Source organism: Cavia porcellus, unplaced genomic scaffold, assembly GCF_034190915.1.
Source record: "Cavia porcellus strain 051 isolate PalLab524CR breed Dunkin Hartley unplaced genomic scaffold, mCavPor4.1 scaffold_8, whole genome shotgun sequence".
In the NCBI taxonomy this organism is placed as follows: domain Eukaryota; kingdom Metazoa; phylum Chordata; class Mammalia; order Rodentia; family Caviidae; genus Cavia; species Cavia porcellus.
Window position 1 is genome coordinate 92,786,596 of NW_026947491.1, and position 20,290 is coordinate 92,806,885.

General features: G+C 49.9%; 1 long non-coding RNA gene across 1 annotated transcript in view; it reads left to right on the plus strand.

Moving 5' to 3' along the window:
• Positions 1-10,187: 10,187 nt before the first annotated feature.
• Positions 10,188-20,290, plus strand: part of LOC134477423 (uncharacterized) — a 41,368-nt gene continuing 31,265 nt past the window's right edge. Inside the window, exon 1 of the long non-coding RNA XR_010049491.1 lies at positions 10,188-10,543. This is a non-coding gene — a long non-coding RNA (uncharacterized LOC134477423). The remainder of the gene's footprint in view (positions 10,544-20,290) is intronic.

Sequence of the window (20,290 nt, forward strand, 5' to 3'; positions counted from 1 at the left end):
TGGCCATGAGAGCCATACTCTAAGAATCTCAGAGTGAGCCCAAGAAGCCTGGGTGCCCAACAGATGCAGTGCTAGACCTGGATGGGTGACCCAGGACCTTTGCTTGAGGACACAGAGCCCGCTGTGTGTACAGCTTGCTGACTCTGAGTGTCTCTCTCTTGCAGTCAAGTTCAGTCCGAAGCAATGCACACACACACACAGCAGTGAAAGGTGGGCCGTGGGTCAGCCGCCTGGGTTGGGGTGAATGTCCCTGTCACCCTGCAGCCCTGGCCAGCATGTGCTGAACATCGGTGTTCGCTGGGGCTGCACCTGCCGGGATTTTTCTATCAGAGTCTTCTTAAGCCTCATCGGTGACATGACTGCATAAGAAGCAACCTGTAGAATTATTTTAATAAATGCAGCTTTTTTGGCCCCTCTTCAAACTACCGGCAAAGTGTCTGTGGAATTGAATCATGGCTCTGCATTTTTATAAGGTTCTCACCAGAGGCTCGAGGACTCCAACTTGCGAGGACCGATTTAAATTTTGATTCCCAGTCCCAATGTCGTGCAGGGTTTGCTGCTCGTCTAGAGGTGAAGCAGCGTTCTCACCTCACCTAGAGGTGAGGCACACTGAGCTGATCTACAAGCACCGCAGATGTACACAGTCAAGCTGCGCAGCCAGCTACCTCCTCCTCAGAGAAAGCAACCAGGAATTCTGCACACGGTCTTATTAAACGTTTCCTCATCTTTAACAAGAACACCGCAGAAAAACAACTCCATGTCACTTGGGAGAATTTGATAATGGAATGCGTCACACGTCATTAAATAATCCAAGTATTTTTCTCTGTGCTGCTGACAGGAGCTATCACAACAATACTGTAGAAATTTTAAAGCCCACATTCACTTACAGCCATAGTCTAGTTACAGTAATTCTAGGTGCTGTCAAAAATATAAATAACCACCCAAATCTCTGCAGAAACTCGAGGTGCATTCACTAATACACAAATTCAGGGCAGGCATTTCTGATCAGCAGAGGTGCTTCTCTGTGCTGTGACTCGGGAACCCAGGTCCTTCCTGTCCCCTGGCCCTGCTGTGTTCTGCCCACAGCTACCAAGGTGTGCTAGGTGCCACCTTCATCGCAGCCAGCGAGCCGAGAACTAGAGCACAGAGAGCCGGAAGAGCCCACGCCATCTCCCTTCACGGGGCTGCCTGGGGAATGTGCTCCTTTGTGATCCCAGGTGGAGGAAGGACTGACAGTTTTTTGGAAAAGAAGGAAGAAAATCTTAAACACAAATATGGCCGTGTGAAGGGAATGGGGCGCCGGTTGAAGAGCCTCCTAAGAGTAAAATTTGGGGTGATGCCCGTGAAAAGGATAATTGAAACTCTCATGGAGAGCTGGAGACGGGTCTGAGATGACCGCGGCCATAGGTGCTGTCTAAATCAGAAAAGGATCAAACACAAAGAAATAACCAAAGCCACGAACAGTGACCTCCTTACCCACTCCACAGACCCGTATCTGTTTGAAGGCATCAGGACGCCATCTCGGCAAGGGTGTGGGCATCGGGATCAGGCAGGGGGGAAAGGAAAGCGCAGGACACTGAGCCCTTAGATCCAGGGCTGATTTTCTGTTCAAGGACTTCGCTAACTCAGGCTGCGGGGCCACAGCAGGTGCAGCACTGAGCCTCGGGAGCCTGGTCAGCTCACAGAGCCGGAGAGACAAGACCAGGAGTCCAGAGCCGGCTGACACAGGCTCACAGATAGAAACATGACGTTTTCGGTTTAGGTTCTCTGAAAAGCTGCGCTTAGGAGCAGAGCCCAGCGGGAACAGATCGGCTCCTCTGAGCCTTCAATGCAGCTTTGATTCAGCTCAGTGTGAAGTCTGAGGCTGGCGATGCGCTGCAGTCCTAGCTCCTGGGAAAGGAGAAGGAGTCTTCCCCCAGGAGGAGTTCACCGTCCACACCTCAGGTCATGGCTAAAAGCTCTCACGCACAACGCCAGCGTTGGTTGAATGGTTGTTAGGTACAAAGAAACAAATGAACACATTGGAAAATGAAAGAGTATACAACAGGATCCTACGGGAAAATTGAGAAGAGACCCTGTTATCCAACCCGACTTGAAAATAACAGCAATTAATAAGCTCAAGAAAACAAGGAACGAGGGGGACAATTTCAGGACACAAGTGAAAGTTAGGTAAAGAGTGGTAATTTTATATCAAAACTGCCAGAAGGTAAAACTAAGAATGTACACGTTGGGTTTAGGAGTAGATTAGACTCTGCTGAAGAGATAATTAGTGAACTGAAATACATCAGGAGAAAATAACCAGAGTAAATAGTAGAGTAATTAAGGGTCAAAAGGTAGACCGATGCTTAAGAGACAAATAGGCACAGTAAAGAGGCTGATCATGTTTATAACAGATCCTCAGAAGGGAAGAAAAATTATTAAAAAATTAATCAAAAGAAATTGTGCTTTTTTTTTCTGCCAGAAGAAACAGACAAATGCCATGAAATATTGCACAAATTCAAGATGGACAAATACAGAGCATACCACATCCAAGGAAGTATGTTAAACCATTGGAAATAAAGACAAAGATAAAACCTTAACATGAGAAAGAAAAAAAATCCAACAGTTTACTTTTGAAGGAGGGTCAGTAAATCTGGACTGTTGATTTGTTTTGATTCAGGGTCTTCTGCATAGTAGTGCAGGTTGGTCTTAAACTCTCTACACACATAGGTTCTAATTTGCAATCCTCCTGTCTCAGCCTCCTCAGTGCTGGGATTAAAGGTGTGCATTTCACACCTCATTTTTTACTGTGAACGATGGTGATGAAATGTCTTCAGAAAAAGAGCAAAAGTTCTGTATTACGTGTACCCTTACACCACTTTGGTTTGTTTTGTGTTTTTCTCTTTTTCCTCTTAAATTAAAAAAAAAAAAAAAAAAAAGAGCAAACAAACAAAAGTTGGGCTTGGGGCACGTGCCTGTAATCCTAGATTCTTAGGAGCCTGGGGCAGAAGAATTGCGTATTTGAGGTCAGTCTAGATAATTCAGAGATGCTACCTCAAAATTAAAACAAAATACCGGCAGTGACATAACTCAGTGATACATGCTTGCCCAGCATGGACGAGGCCCCGCTGTGGGTTCAATCCCCAGTGTGGCAACGACAGTGACTGAAAATCTATGGCGTGCCTTGAGTATCTCTGCACCAGAAGAAATGGTGAAATGTGTTTAAGCTGGAAGGGAAATGAAGCGGGAAGACCCTGCGTGGCTGGAGAGCTTTGGGGATGGCAACTACGTGGGAAGGCGAGTAAATTACTGCTAGAAAGAAGGTTTTCTGGAATAAAACACAATGAGAAAAGCATTCATACGAAACTGATGTTACTAGGCTCGCGAAATGTCTAGGAAGCAATAAAAGCTCCAGTGTGCCCTTGACTTTGACAGATTACACGCCTGTTAGAGTCCCTCGGTGACTGCTGAGGGCGTGGTGACGGAACGGGTCGGTACACGCATACAGTGCTACACCTGAACTGCTAAGACGGTCCGGACGCTTGTAAGAATGCCGGAAGCTCAGATGTAAAATACGGAAAGGCGCACTATGGGAAGACATCAAATGCTAACCTACAGCGGACTCCGGGGCAAAAAGTGTTACTCGAGATACAGGGAGATATTTTGTAATAGTAAAATATTCATCCCACTCTAGCTTCCGGTACATTTAATGCAGAGCATAAATTGACAGAACAAGCAGGCAAAGTGAAAAGTCAGCAGTGGACCCAGCACTGACCATGGTTAGCACACTTCTCACATATGGAGCTTCGTACCTCAAAACCAAAGAACACACTTTTGGTGTCTTTCAGTGACTTTAATATTTACCATTTTATGAGCGATAAAACATGATCCAACAAATTTGAAAGAATTTGAATCAGGCAGAGGATGCTTTCTGATTTTATGTAGTAGAATTAGGCTAGAAGTTTAAGTAGATACCCAGAAGAAGCCTGTTTATATTTCCAAATACTCCGTGGTGCCAATAAAAAGTCACACTGGGGAGCAGAGAAGTCCGTGCTGCTGTCTCCTCCTCAGCAGACGTGACAGGGTGGAAACCCCACGTGAAAGCCCTCCCACGGACGTGGGGAGGGTCGCGAGACCTCGTGGGGCCACACTGGGGACCAGGGTCTTGGGGCACCGGGTGGAGGAGCTCTCCAGACTCCTCCTCTTCCTTCTCCTCCTCTCTGCCCTGGATGCTGCCGAGCAGAGAACTGAGGAAAGTTAGAGCCTTTGGTCCATAAATTATAGCAGAGAGAAAGGCCAGAAAACAACCTTCAATATCACTCATAAAGGTGAGCAAAAGAACAGCAAATAAGATCCAAAGAAAGTGATAGGAAGGAAGTAAAGATAAGGACAGAATGTCATGAAGTGGAAAATAAACTTTCAAAAGAAAGTAACTAGCAAAACCAAGATGTGTTCCCTTCAGAAGACTAATACAGGCTGGGATGTAGCTCAGCAGCACACAAAGTGCCTGGCAAGTGCAAGGTCCTGAGTCCATCCCCAGCACTGAAAAAAAAGACTAACGAAGATAACCTCAAGAAAAGACATGCAAACTAAAAGGAAAGGAAAGGGAACTAAAAGGAAAAGACGTGCAAAGCCCAAGCAGGCAGCATCAGCAAGGAAATCGACCTTAAAGAAACCGTAACGGGTTACCGTGAACTTTTCTTAGTGAGTAAGTGCAGTAAGCACAGGCAAAATGGAATATGATTCAGGACATCAATGGAAAAGAAATCAGATAATCATATTGACAGATCTGGGGAAATATTAGTAGAATTCAATATTAAGTCAAGCTATAAAAGTTCATAGCAAACTGGAAAGGGAAATTTCTTATTTAAAAAAATAATTGAAATATTGAAAATGGTGAAATATGAAAGATATTTTTCCTGGATCTGGAGTCTGAAGAATGCTAGAGATCACTACACACCACCACCGCGTCACGGCCATTCAGCCCTGTAAGGGGAACTTCACAATTGGTGCAATCAGAACTGAGAAATAAAATGGTTAAGAGTTGAAAAAGGAATCAATTTCTGTTATTCCCATTGGATTTTGTAGCTAGAAAATCCAAAATGATCTGCAACTTCTAGAATTAATAGTGAATTAGGCAAAACTACAAGACAGTAACAAGAAAAATCCAACCCGATTGAAATGCAGAGGTGTCAGCAGGCTTCTCCCGCACGCAGCCACCTGCTCAGAGGTCTTCATCACAGTCCGGTGGCTTTGATTGGAAGTTGTCAAGTCCCTTTCCACGTGTACACAGAATGACACAGAACTCAACCTCTCCCCTTGACGGCAAAGACGGTCTTGAAAGGGAAGAACAACTCGGTTCTCGTACACGACTGACTCCGAGAGTTACTGAGCTGTAGAAATGCAGAACATCGCGGTCTTCTTGGTATCAGCAGACAAAACGAGCAAACGGACCGAGGTGAAGTCCAGAACCAAAGCCGGCCCACATGAACCCGCAGGAAGGTGCTGGAGCGAGGGGAAGTGTTCCAGTCAACGGGGAAAATGGCCTTGACTCCTGCGACTCAGCATACTGGAAACAAAATAAACCAAGCAAACAGAAAGCATTTCCAGGTGGCTGTGAATCTTCATATAAAAGAAAAGACATAGTTCATAAAGATAATATACTTTGTTATGGGGTAACGAAAAGATCACTGGAAAAAAGATATAAAACCACTCAGCATTAATGGACTTGACCAAAAAGTGGGATATGTTGATTAAAATGGGGCATTTGTGACCATTCCAGGCAACCATTTACATTGTGAAAATACAGACTGCAGAGGGAGAGATGTGTGACACACATGCAACCAACCGGATTTATGTCCGGCCCTACGAAACAGTTTCTTAAAAGATAAACCAGCTGGATAATGGCCAAAAGAATTCAGCCACTCACGTCTAAGCGAGCAACAGCACGTGGTAAGTCACAAGCTAGACACCCCAAGGGAAGGGTACCCTGAAACCACGGTCTGATGCTAACACAGACGACAACGATGATTCCAAACGACGGCGAGGAGAAGCGGCCAGGGAACCTTTCTATCATGCTGGTGGCAGCGTGTTTTAGTCACATCCAGCCACTGGGGCGCAGTGCCTGATACCCTCAGTCTAAAGGAGAAAAAGTTGACTTCGGCTTGCGGATTCAGAGATTTTAGTCCCCGGTCAGCCAAAGGCAAAAACACCATTGCCAAAGGGCCGGGAAGCAAAGTGCTCACCTTGTGTGAGTCCAGAAGCAGGGAGCGAGGAGGCAGGAGGGAGCCACAGCCTGCAGAGACGAGCCCCCACGGGTCAGCCCGGGGGTCAGTACAGCCACCTTCCGATGCCCACCTCGGAACACAGAAGACTTCTGTGGGGGACAACCTCGCCCCAACCCTAGCGGGCTGTCAACAGGGACAGCCACGTGGGGAAGATGAATACCTGCACGCCCCAGGCCCCGGCGACTTCTCCTCCTGGTGTGCCCAGGTGAATGCTCGCGGGTGTAGCCCAACACACCTGCGGAGCCGACGCCAGGGAGGAATTCTGCCCAACGCCTCCAACCTGCGCCAGTCATGCTTCGAAGCCTGACTCCCAGTTTACCCGAATGGAAGGAAAAGAGAGATCACCAAGATGAATGCAGAGTGTCAGGTTCCACACACGAGGTCAAACACCTTCGCCAGGCACAAGCAAGGAGGGGAAGAGGTGAGCCGAGGGACGTTAGGGCAGAGAGAACACGTGGCCAGCGGGTCCCCACTGAGAGAAACCAGCAGTGCTGGGCATTTAAAAGTGAGTGCCACAGAGCCTGTCACTCCCTGTGAAGCAGTGAGGCAGCGCTAAGCATCGATCTCTGAATGCAGAAGCAGCTCTGCATTTACGTGGGATAAAGCAGATACGGCAAGGCGATGACCACTTGGGCCAGTGGCGGGCCCGTGGCCTGTGGCAGCCGTGGGCTTTTGTGTCCTGAACACTCTCAGAGGTTCGCCACCACCGGTTTAGACTGTGGACACTTTGCTGTTTATTGTGTTGTGGTTTCAATGTGTGTGACCATTAGAATTAAACAACAAGTTCCTGGAATCCATCCTCGAGGGAATTTTGCACCCGGCCTTCTTCAGAAGATGCCAAGGAGCTGGACTCCACTTTGTGAACATGAGAATTAGAAATTCAAGGACGGGCGATGTAGTGGGTTATGTTAGTGAGAATTCTGCAACTGCAACCAGACAACCCGAAGTCAAAGAAGATGTTTTGATGCTTTGACTCTGCCTCAAAGGTCTGGTGCAGGAATGTACATTTACAAGCTCCAGGCCAAAAGCAAAGCTCTGTGTGTGTGTGTGTGTGTGTGTGTGTGTGTGTGTGTGTATCACCTGTTTAGGATTCCTGGTCTCAGTAACATTTTTCCAATTCACCAACCAGTGACCAGTGCCTAATAGAGCTGGAAAGGGGTGTCCTCCGTGTCCCGCGCGCTGGGGAGGAGAAGCATCCAGCTAACAACAGGGTCACTGAGTGAGCGCCGAGAGCTCCTCACAGTGCCTAGCAGTGCTGCCGGGCTCCCAAGAGGCAAGGGCATATGTGGGGACCATCTTGGCCTCCAAGGGACCCTACCCCTGCGACGTGGTGGTGAGGAGCTGCTCTCTGAAGCAGACAGTGTGGGGGTAAAGCCTGGAGGCTCACATCATCACCTGACCAGTGCATCTCAAGTTACTCCTGGGCATGGGCGAGGTCCGTCGCACACAGATCCCTCATCCAGCGGTGCGGACAGTGTCTCTATCACCAGTGAACTCCCGGCTCGTGGTGTCACAGCTAAGAATGTCTGGCAAAAGGAACAGGTTAAGCACATAGGGAAGGCTCCACTTTTTCAGAGGGGGTAGCGGAGTAAGTTCTCCAAATGTGCGTACACAACCTGATTCCTATAAACAGGCTGGAACGATCTTCCTCAAAGGACGCCAGGACCATCGGCTTCGATGTCACCTCTGAAACTGTCCAGGGCGCAGGTCCTGAGCCGGGCTGCGTGCACATCACACCCGGAGCTCCGGGAACGGGCTGAAAAGCTGCATCTTAACAGTGTGAAAGTCCCTGACCACCGAGGCAACGTGTGCTGTTCACTGCTGTGCTTTTCAAACCTAGTGAAATACCCGGCACATGGAGGGGCTCAGTGAAAACTGGGCCGTGGGGTGGACAGAAGGACAGATCAACGTGCCGCTCCATGGCTTTTACAAGTAGCCAGAGTCTGATTTCGTCCTTTCTTTACACACTCTGGGTTGCTCTCTCCTCCCCACTCTCTCCTCCTCTTTCCTTCCATCTGGGTCACTGTGATCTAACGCTCTACAGGGACTTCCTGAGGCCAGCAGAAGCTGGGTTCTGAGTCCTCTCCCTGCTGGAAAACTCTCAGCCTACAAACTCGATTTATATCAAGCAGCGGTGCTCAGTCCTGGCTGTACTTCAGCGTGACCTGAAGCTTGGCCTCCACCCTGCACAAATTAAATCCGAATCGCTGGAATTTAGATCTGGTATTGGTATTTTTCAAATGTTCCCCAAGTGGTCCTGTTGCGTGGTGAAGTTGGGGACCGCTGGCAAGCAGTAATACGGACACCTCTAAAACCCCAGTGCTGGGTGCAAAAGGTGAAGAGCGATTTATGGCACGACACCGTTTGAGGATATTAAAATTTAATACAGGCACAGAGCTCTGTGCTTCTCAGGGACACTAAGACTTCTAAGGACACGGGAAGAGTCAGAATGGGAAGTAAACCTAAAAATAGGAAATACCACGAGCCGGCCTTGCTCAGAAGGCCAGCCGCCAGCGAGGAGTGCGGCTTCCAAACGCTCAGTCCTCCCGTGGTTAGTCTGCCTGGCCGAGGCGCACACACACTCGGCGTAACCGATGTACTTAGCTTCACCCCGCTAATCCAGTTATGAGACACGGGTTATTGTTTCGAGTTCTGTACAGTTTAAGACCATTAACCAGGATTGTACAACTAGAGTGGCAGCGTGGGCGTGAGTACTGTGTGCTGGGGCCGAGGCAAGGCCTTCGTTTCTCCATCTGTGGCTCCCTTGGGTGCTCTGGAGCCCCTGCTGGAGAGAAAGCTGAGTGCTTCCTTTCCTCCCAGACTGGCAAGTGGAAACCTGTGCAACGTGGCAACCCTTGCTCCCAACAGCTGTTTCTGCAACCAGTTCGGGACAGCTGGCATGAACTGTAACAACAACACACCTGCGCAGGCAGGCGCGAGCCCAAGTCCGCAAGAGCCCCAGAGGCCAGATCAAGGTTTTCCGGGGAGAAGCAGAGGCCTGGAGCAGACCCGCTGGAAAGGCAACTGTCTTCTGAGCCTGCTTGGCGCCCTCTCGTGGTGAGCCGAGTCTCTGCTGCGCTTCTCCACTCCCACTGGGACATCCAGTTTGCAGGCCCAGCTCCTCTACCTTAAAAGCCCTCTGGGGCCTCACCAATGTGTGCCGCCGCCCAGGGGTGCGCACGGCTCAGGCTGGCTCTTGGTACCTGCTGGGTATGCAGCCGCTCTGGAGCAAAGGGACCTCCTCCTCCTTTCTCGAATTTTTCCTGGGCTAACAGGCTACAGTGTCTGCAGTCACCTGATGGGTTCTGGATTCCAGGCTTTGGTTAAAATATACATCTCTAGCTGGGCAGGGTGGCACAGTCCTGTAGTCCCAGAAGTTGGGAGGCTGAGGCAGGAAAATCATTTGCAAGTTTGAGACCTACTGGGCTAGGAAGTGCGCTGAAGGCCAGTTGAACTGCATAGTGAGACTCTGTCTCAAAATACAAAACAAAGAAAAAAAGAACAACAACAAAAAACCCTACCATATATATATATATATATATATATATATATATAATATATTAGATAAATATACTCCATATATACCATATATATATATATATAAGCTTGAGGCGCGACCCGAATAGGCGAGTTGCCCACACTCTACTGCGTGGAAACCCAGCGGGAAAACTGACTGAAAAAGGCAAATTCTTGGGTCTTCATAGCGCAAAGATACCAAGCTGCAATTCCAGCCAGCGCCACAGCCCTCTGGTCTACTGGGCAGGGGAAGCTGCCCCTCCTCCCCTTCCCCTCCCCTTCCCCCTCCTCCCCTTCCCCTTCCCCTCCCCTTCCTCCTCCTCCTCGGCTCTGTCTTTGTCCATTGAGAACTGGGGCCTGGCGCCCGGGCACTGCAGGTGAGAGCACATTGCGGGGAAGGCCTGCTGGTGTCCCAGGGCCTCACACAATGTCCCTCTCAACCTCGTGGGCTTGCTCCAGGGCAAGGGCGAAAAGGGAAAAGCCACGTTGTGCATGGCGTGGTTGACCCTGTGTGAAGGTTCTCCCGCCCTGCCAGGTCCCGAGTGACATTCCGCCAGGGCGTCGCCTGAGGGCGCTCTGGGGCCCAACAGGCGCGCACTCCGCAGGAACCCGGGCGCGGGGCCGCTGCTGCTCCGCAGATTTTACTTTCCGGTTTAATCGAGCTTCTTAGGCTCCCGGAGTGTGCAGCCGCGGGTGCAGGCCAGCTCGTGCCAGGTGCGCGTGTGTGAGCTTGCGTGCACGTGCCTGAGTGCGGCCACAAGGTGAGTGCCGCTTCCCCAGGGGGCTGGGGAGCAGGCAGAGGGGAGCTGATGCAGGCCCAAAGGAGAGAGAATTAAAATAATGCGCCTGTCCAGTCTGTTTCCTTCTGTTTCAAGACGGTCAGCACGACCAGCACAACCCCAACACTCCTTCCCGAAAGCAGCCCTTCTCCCTGGGCGCTGCAGGACAGGGAGGCCCCTGGAGGAAGGTGCCCGGCTGGGGCCCAGCAGCAGCGGACACCTCACCGTGTGGCCACTCTCGGGGCAGCCTTGCAGGGTGGGGTGCGCCGGCTCTGACTGCCCGGAGATCTTGCCCGGCCCTCGGCCCTTGGGAACTGGGGACAGTCAGGCTCCACTAGCTGGCTCCCAGCAGCACAGCGGGTTCAGGCCCAGGACGAGCAGCTCCTGGTGTGGAGTCACCAGACTAACAGGGATGCAAGGCAGCCCCTGTGGCGTCTCTCCAAGTTAAGGGACCCACAGACCCACTGAGATGTGGAAGGAGCCCACTCTGAACTTGTTACAGGAGAGTTCAGGAAAGCGCGGGGTAATGCTTTTGTGTCCTACTTTCCCGGGTCCCCGCCCCCCGCCATAGGCCCCCCAGTCTCCATCTTTAATGAAAGCTTTTAATGTCCCTAACCCTCCCTGGGGTCCGTGACAAGAAACAGACCTCTGCCCCTTTGTCACCCTGCAAGGCCTCCGCAGGCTGAAGGGCCCTGGTAGAATATCTAGTCGAGGCCCCCTGGACTCTTGCGGACCCTCCCAAAAGAATGACAGCAGGTGAGTGGGGAGGGGACCCCTGCACAAGCGCGGTGGGGTCTCCACGAAGGTATTCAGCTGTCCTGCAAGCGAAGAGGCCATGGCTGCTGGGCCACTAAGGTCCGAGGGAACCTGCCCAGGAGGCCCAGGGCCGTGCTCCCAGAGGCTCACCTGCGTGTGCAGCTTGGCTCTTTCAATGTGCACCGCCCTGGGACTTCTGTGGAATTTTGCTTGTTCTCCATAAACCTTAGCAGCGGTGCATGGCTACCGTGGATTGGCCCGCACCTGCACACGGACTCCTCCCCTCGGCCTGTGGACCTCCCCTCTGTCCCTACAAAAGCCCCTAACTGGTTACCCTTCTTGGTCCCATTTTAGGCTCCAGAGAACAAAGGTCCCCAGCAAGCCCCGACTCCGTCAGCTCTCATACACAGTCTGTGCAAGCTCTTTCTTGTGCAATGGATGCTCCTTCCACACTTCCTTTAAAAACTTTTTAAAACGTGGCTGAGGCGAACAAACAGTAAGGACAGAATCTGCAGGACAAGGCCACTTTGGGTTGTTGTCTTTTCTTAGCCAGAGGTGATGGGTTTCTTCACTAGTTGTGGAAATGTGAGTTGGAAGCCAGCGGCTGGCTGGCTCCCTGCCGAGCTGGGAAATGTACACACCAGGAGGATGAGGGGCTGCACAAGGGGCGATTCACGTCTCCTGCTTCCCGAGGTGTCCTTGACAGCATAAGTAATGATGTACCAGACCGCGGCGTGGCACCGGCAGAGGAGGACACGGAATGAGGGTGTGAGGGCGCAGCAGGCGGAGGAACCTTCAGCTTGGGGCTCCCCGCCCGGCTGAGTTGGTCTCCGTGTGAGACCTTCATCCTCGGGATATGGGAGAGAGTTTGTGTTGGTTACATTTAATATTTGTTCATTTCCCCCAAAAAGGCATAAGAGAAGAGGAGAGGGATTTAATTTTCTGATATCCAGGTTCTCTTCCGGTTTGTCGCTGTGGGAGTTGGTGGACTTTAGAGCCCCTGGGAAATGTGGTTTGGGTGTTGGTTTTCAGGTCCTGCCCCACAGAGTGTGCAATGCCGCACGGGGTGCTGGGTGCAGAGGGGTGTATTTGAGCAGGCACCCCACAGCGATCCGTAAGCTTCCGGTCTTGGGGAGCTGCATCTCAAGGCAAAGAGAGGTCATATATATTCCGTTTAGGACTTTCAGGTTTTATTTTAACTCTTACACACTGCAATTAGTGCAGCTGCCGGCGGGTGGTAAACTGTCCAGCGCTGGATCCAGGGTCCAGGTGCAGTGTAAAGTCCTGGCCCGCGGCCTCAGCCTTTGAGAGGCAGAGCAGAGACCCCGGCAGACCTCTGCAGGGACGAGGACCTCCGTGCTCGCGCGTGCCCCCGGCCTGATCTCTTTCCCATCATTTCAGCTCCTGTGACAAGCTTGCTTACCCGACTCCTGGCTGACAGGACGTGGGGGAGAGTAAGGGGTGCACCCAACAGCTGTCCCTCCCTGTCCCCACCCGGGGCCCGGGACCCTTGCTCCATCTCCGTGCCAGTCTGAAGACTGTTCCGAGCCTGAGGTTCGGTCCGGTGTCCCTCTGAAGGCCAGGCTAGCTTTTCTCACCCCTGCTCAGAACTGAGCCTCGCACTGACCCAGCCGACTCCCTCCACTAAATGCCTCGCGCCCCTGTGTCCTGTGCTACCGTAGAGAGTCTGGCTGGAGCCAGCATCCTAATTCCCCCTCCTGGCTCCCTCCCGCATTCCTGGGGTCTGCACGTGGTCTCTGTGCTCCGTGGAATGGTCAGAGTTTTCAATTCGAACACGTCCTCCTTCGGATCGTATCTCTCGGTTCCTACACATCCAGTCCATCTCAGACCCTCTTGCGTGCTTTCGGCTCCCCCAGACTCCTGCAAACCCACCGCCCGTCTCCATGCCACCATGCTCCTCAGCTCCTCTGGCTACTTTCAGATTCCACCTGCTCTCATCGGGACTTCTGCTCTGATTCCATCCCATTCGGTTTCCATCCTGTAGCCGGCAGGATCTCAAATGCAAGATGACCTTGTCTCCCCGGGCTTAGGGGCTGTGTGGTTCCCTGCCTGCCGTGGTAGACGGCTCGCAGCTTGAATGACAGGCAGCATCTCTGCAGATCCCGCCTCCTTCATCTGCGTCCTCCAAGTAACTGCTTCGCTCACCTCCGATTCTGCCTGGGTTTCTCTGGCCAGGTCCGTTACATAATTTTGTGGCTCTTCCTCCAGGACCCTTCATGCAGTTAATTCGGTGCAGTTTGAATTTTACAGATGTCTTTGTGTTTTCCTGATTAATATCCATTTCTGTGGTTGTCGGCAGTGCTTGAGGGCAGGGGCCATTCTGATTGCCCCCAGCCTCGGGTCCCAGGTATTCGGCCCAATTCTTACAAGTTCCTTGCATGGTACACGCTTGTTGAATGATAGATGTCTGACAACATTAAGTGCGAGTGGAGAGTGGTATATGCGTAGGATGCTCACCTTTAACATTCGGAATCTCTCCGTCTAGTAGGAAAAAGACAAAAGTCGTTCATTTTGAAAGGGTAGCAGAGGGACAGTGACAGAATTTGGATCCAGAGGAGAAAGCAGTTAAACCTGTTCAGTGTCACAGAAGACACAGCACGTAACTGTGGCTTGACATAGAAGTATGCATTTCTGAATGGAGCAACACTCCAAAGAACAGAAAGCCTGTGCGAGGGGAAAGCTCAGGAGACTGGGCGGGGTGGCGGTTGCTAAAGTGGTGCTGGGTTGGGGTGGTGGTCATGGAGGAGGACTTGGTGGACAGCGCATTGGGTTGCAAGAAGCAGAGTCGGTAGGAGAATCACTGGGATAAATCTGAGGGTGCTGGAAACTTAAGGGAGGTCACTCAGACCGCATGAGGGGTGACGGGAGGGAAAGAAGGCACAGAGAGCAGTGCAGGGGTTCAGCTGGGAGAAAGGTGGGACCTTGTACAGAGAAGGGGGAGGGGAGCTGGGGGAGGGCAGAGAGGAAGAATCGACAGGACGGGGTGACCAGTTGGATAAAGTCCTGGGAACAGGGGGAGACGTGAGGTTAAGTTAAATAGATCTGTCAGGTGGAGGAATTGCTGACCAGGAATAGACTGGGTGGGAGAGAGGAGGCAAAAAGCACAGCTGTGACCATGCTGAGTCTTAGATGTTCGTGGGACAGCGAGGTGACATGCTACCCAATTTCAAGGTCAAACACCAGAAGGTTCCCGTGATTACCTGTCAGTTGGTGTGTCCTCTGACACTGGTGGTGATCCAAAAGAAGACATCACTCCTGCTGGTCTTTAAACATGAAGCGGCATTTGTCTCATGCCTGGAGCCAGTAGATTGTCACCATAGCAATGCATCACATAAACCATGGCTTAATTGACAAGAGTCATGGCTGCTGTCTAAATTATTGAGAAGTCCCTCTTCTTGCATTCAAATGGAGCTTGGGTTGGATGTTATCTGTCAGCAGATGCGAGCTGGCTAGGGAAAGCACAGACCGGAACTCAGTGAAGGTTTAATCTGATCATAACAGGGCGTGGTTGACACCCACAGGGAATCACTGCTCTCAGAGACTCAGACCCTGCAGAGGACTGAGACCTACAAAGATCACTGCACTTAGCGAGACACCCTGGACCAGAAGGGCTCCTCCTACCCTGTGTCCTGGGGCTGTCCTTGGGAGGGCGAGCATGTCGCCTGGACTCCTGTCCATTCATGTCATGGTTGAAGCAACTCACCTCTGAAGCTCTTGGTCAGGTGCTAAGGCATCAACCTTAGTTCTTGCTTTTAGTTAAAGACACGAGCTCATGCGCCAGGGAGATTTGTGAATCAAAGGTTGGCTTGGCTGCTTTTTTACTGTGTGATTTCAGTGGTACTTCCGTTCACAAACTCGATTCTTTCCACAATTCTGGTTGCAAAACAAGTTGGACAAGAACCGAATCAAAGTCAGTGGTCAGGTTCAATGTTGACCTTATGGGGAAATTTTTAAAAAAATTTTTTGATACTGGGGATCGAACTCAAGACTGTGCACTTGCAAGGCAGGCACTTATGCTGCTGAACTAAATCCCTGGCTCCTTATGGGGAAATTTGATTTGATTCTCATCCAGGTCGGTTTGTGATCAGAATAGTGAAGAGAACTGAGTTCATCACCCAAGGTACCCCTATAATTTTATTCTTTGTACATCAGTTTCATTTAAAGCAGAGTGTCACGGTTTATGTCGGTGGCCCCCAGGCCTCATGCATTTACATTATGCATCTGTGACTGGTTCACTGTATAGTGTTTGGATTGATGGTGTCAGTGCTACACCCACATAGGGGTGGAGCCAGGATGTGATGTAATGGCAGGAAGAAGGCGTATCTTGCTCTTTTGCCTGTTTCTACCCTGCTGTTTGCAGCCATCATGAACTTTGGCCCCGCCATGCCAGCCTGCCTTGGAGCCAACTGAGTAAGGACTGAAACCTCCAAAAACTGTAAGAAATAAACCTTTCCTTTCCTAACTTTTGGCAATCAGTAAAAAGTAACTAAGACAGAATTTGGTACCAAGAAGTGGAGTTATTTGCTGTGACTATACCTGACCATGTTTTTCGAGATGCTTTGGAAATTGGCTTGTGGGCAGTTTGGAAAGTTTCGAACACATTGCCTGGATGCACAGAGCTGGAGCAGCTTTGGCTGTTCTGTAGAGGAGATTCTGGTCAGAGTTCAGGAGACTAGAAGGCTGATAGAAAGCCTCATGGTAAAGACCAGGCTTGGGAGGTTTTTGCTGGGAAGAAGGACTGCATTGGTTGTTGGACTCCTCATGATGTGTGTTATGGCTTAGCAGAGTTTGTCTGCATTTTGCTCATGCCCAGAGACTTTGCCTGGGCTGAGACTAAGGGCAATGGACTGATTAATCTGGAAAAGGAAATTTCAAGGCAGTGGAATGTTGAGGCTGTGGCATAGCTATTGTTGGGGGCTTTTAGCCAGCTTTATGTTGCAAATCAAGAGCAAAGAGCCTAGCAGGATAATTTACAATGCTGTGAGTTTGACCAGAAGGAAAATTCCAGAAAAGCTGTGGATTGTAAAGACAGGGTAGAGACTTTGATTGCTGAGAAGAAACAGAGAAATAAGAAAGATGCCCCCAGGGCATCCCAGGAAGCATCAGGTCTCCATCCTTTGCAGCCTCAAAACTGCAAAAGTGAAAGAATTTGCTCAGAGAAGGAAGCTGCAGAGCACCATGCTCCAGAATGGCAACTGAGGCCACATGAGGTTCCAGAATGGCAACAACATAGAGAAGCTTTTCTTCACAATCAGGTTCACAGAGCCCTGTGATCCAGGCAATCGACCCTTATGGCCAAGAGAGATAAAAGCCTGGCTACTGCTCCAGCTGGCAGCAAACCTTGGTGGCATCCACATGGTGCTGATTTTAGGTGCAAGGAAAATGCACGAATTCTGAGGGTAAGACAGCTTCCACCTCGAATGCAAAGGGCCTGGGAGGCCAAGCAGTGTGCCCCTGAGAGGGCAATTTGTGAAGATGTAAAGGTGAAGCCAAAGGTGCAGTGGAGACCCCAGAAGTTTGGAAAAGCCAGGAATGTGGGTGACCCAAGGAAAGCTGCAAAAAGTGAGCAGAGAAGATTTAAGAGAAAAGCTGTGGGCATTGAAATCCCTGGAAGTGCTGTGGGGGGTGGAATCACTCAAGCCTTTTGGAGCTTGCAACCAGACTGCTTCAGATGCTGAGCATGAAACTCTAGGACTTAATGTTCACTCTGCTGGATGTTGGACTTGCTTGGTTTCCAATGCTTTGTATTCCCCTGTTTGTAACTTTTGGAATGGTAATGTTTATCTTGTGCCTTTGCATTTCAGAAATGTTTAACCTTGTTTCATTTGTACGGGGGCTTACAGTTAAGAGTTTGCCATAGATCTTGGAGGAGACTTGGGACTTGGACTTTGCAGCAGTGCTGAAACTATTAGGACTTTGGCAACTCTTGCAGATGGACTAACTGCCTTTTGCATAAAAGATGTACATGAGGTACATGAGTCCTGGGGGCCAGGGGTAGAAAGTCATGGTTTATGTTGGTGGCCTCGTGCATTTACATTATGCATCTGTGATTGGTTCATTGTCTAGAGTTTGGATTGAGGGTGTCTGCTCCACCCACACAGGGGTGCAGCCAGGATGTGATGTAATGGCAGGAAGAAGGTGTGTCTTGCTTTCTTGCTGATAGCAGCCGCCATGAACTGCAGCCCAGCCATGCCAGCCTGTCTTGGAGCAAACTGAGTGTGGACTGAAACCTCCAAAAACTGTAAGAAATAAACTTTTCCTTTCCCAACTTTTGGCATCAGGTACTTTGTCTCAGCGACCAGTAAAAAGTAACTAAGACGCAGAGACAATAGTGATGGCTATTTTACTTTGTTGTCTATGATTCGGTGGGATGAATGCTGGCATTTAGTAAATATTGGATCTTGAACTTTCAGCTTTGCAAACTGGGATATTTTCTTCCATTATCTGTGTTTTAAAAAAAAGAAACATGGGGAGCAGGTGCTACCCAGTCCTTCAGGCTCCCTTTTGCCCTCTTCCCATGCAGGTGTTTGTGTTAACCTCCTGTCCCACAGAGTTTTAAATCTGCACATCTCAAAGCAGCCCCTTTTAAGACTGTACTTCAGATCCTGGTGTAAGGCTGCGGGGGAGGATTGCTTCTTTGGGTCTTTACAAATGAAAGCAATGAATTCACACGAGGGCAGAACAAACATTTGTATGATTAGAGAAAGCTAAGAAAATCTTGGTGAGTTTTGAAAAGCTTCTGTGGAAGAATAATTCCACTGGATGGGCGCTGTGGGCCGGGGTCCCATCAGAGCAGTACAGGGTCAGCTTCAGACAGGAGTGGCCCTGTGAGCCCTCCAGACGAAGCCCCGTGGATGCCTGGCCTGGAAGGAGATGCTGTGCTGGTGGAAGTCGAGTCTTTATTCCAGCTCAGAGCAGGTCTGGAGTGAGCTGCGGTGGGCTGAATCTCGGCGCCATAAGCCAGGCAGAGGTCGGCGTCATGGGAGTCTTCTAAGGCCACTTGCTGTGGCCGTGGTTGGTCTTGGCAACCATCAGTCCTGGGGGTGAGCACAGTAGACATTCTAGGGTGTTCATCCTGATCCTTTCCCTCTGTCGTTCACATAGAACCCTAGCTGGTTTATTTTAGGAAGCAGAGCACACAGCAAAAATAAATTCATGAATGAGGCAAATTGCGTTCAATAACAAAGCCGGCGCCGAGCTGTTTTTAAACATTAATGTGGGAACTCATTACAGGTCACACAACAGACTTCAGCCGCAAGAGCGTGTGCGGCTTATTCTCGGAAACCATCCCAGCTGTTCAAGTCTATTCTGGCCCCTCCCAGAAATTCCAACCACAGGACATGTGCCCCAGATACTGCCCGGCGTGTATGGGCCCTTGTTAATCCGTGGAGAACAGGCTTGATCACATTCAGGGACAAAGCCAGCACCAAGCTGTTTTTAAATTAAACTCTCCTTACAGAAAGGGAGATTACCTGCTGCCCATGGATCTGAATTAAAAATGTCAACCTCCATCCTCTTTTGCTTGCTTGTTGCTTTTGTTTTCTTAAGCGAGCAAACTGAGACGTGGAAGGAGCGTCCTCCACCCGTCTTCCTCATACCTCCCTTCCACTTTAATGCACCAATAATCAATAGTCTACTAATGGCTGAGCCCCTGAGTTGAAGAATTTATTTTCCCATCTGGAGCTACAGCTGTGCTATCAATAACGTGGATGGTTGAACTTACTGACACAGCCCCAATAATTGTGCCACTAGTTTCCTTGCGAACCCCTTGGCTCAGGAAAGTCTTTGCTCATGCCCAGACTTAGGTGCAGCCACTTCCCATGCATACGCCCAATGCAGACATCACTAATCAATCCCACCCCTCTTTCTGAGTCCAAGCGAAATGATCCTCAAGGGAAGCGCCACTTCCATTCCTGCTCTCTGACCCCCTTTCTCCCATCGAGTTATACTTGTCTGTAGCCATTTCCCTCCGTATTGTTAAAATACCACCGTGGGACTCGTGGATTCTCATTGTTGCTGTGAACCGGGACAGTCCGTGTGCCTGTCTTTCTAGAGCTGGCCATATGTTCTTACTGCGGTAAAAGTATTAAAACTAAAACTTGAAATAGAGCGTTACACCTCCTAGACAGGCATCCCTGTTTCATTAGCCTTTCGAAGTCCAGAATTAAAGAATCTCTCTGTTCCTTGTCTTTCCTTGGACCAGATAGACCATACTAGGCCAGAAGAGTTACAGACATCAGGTGAGCAGATCCCGTCTCTCTGCAAATGTATGTATTCATTTGGTTGAGGCTTCTTTTGGCATTATATTGCTACAGACACACCATGAGAACGTCAGAAAACTTTCCTAAATTGGGGAAAGGACTTGGAGGGAAGCTGGATGGGGGACTTCATGCATCGTAAAAATAAAAAGAACCCTAAGTTCACTTTGCAGCATAAGCAGTTATTTCTGTTTCAGTCATGCAAGAGGAGATAGAGAGCCGGCTATCAAGAAAAAAAAAAAAAAAAAAAAGAAGAAGAAGAAGAAGAAGAAGAAGAAGAAGAAAAAGAAATAGACCCTAGAAGTTTAGTCTTGCAAAAAAGCACTTTTATGCATGAATGATACCTAGAGTGACAATATAACTTATTGCCTAAATTAAGACTTCTTTGAGAGTGAAAGGGGAATGATTCGTTGCATGGGGACAACAGGTGCCAGCTGGGACAGCTGATCGCCACCGCCACACCCCTCCCACTGCAGAAACCTCGGAGCATGTGTGGCTCCAAAGACAGAAAGTGAGTGGGACACATGTGACAGGAGAGCGGGGGCTGCGAACACGGCCTGTCTGAGGTTTGAGGGTCACCATGCATAAAGACAAAGGTCAGCTAGAGACACGGAATGTGTACTTTTTAAAGAAAATGATTTGCTGTTTACAATTTATTTGCATTTCAAAGTAGGCGTGAGTTGAGGGACGAAGT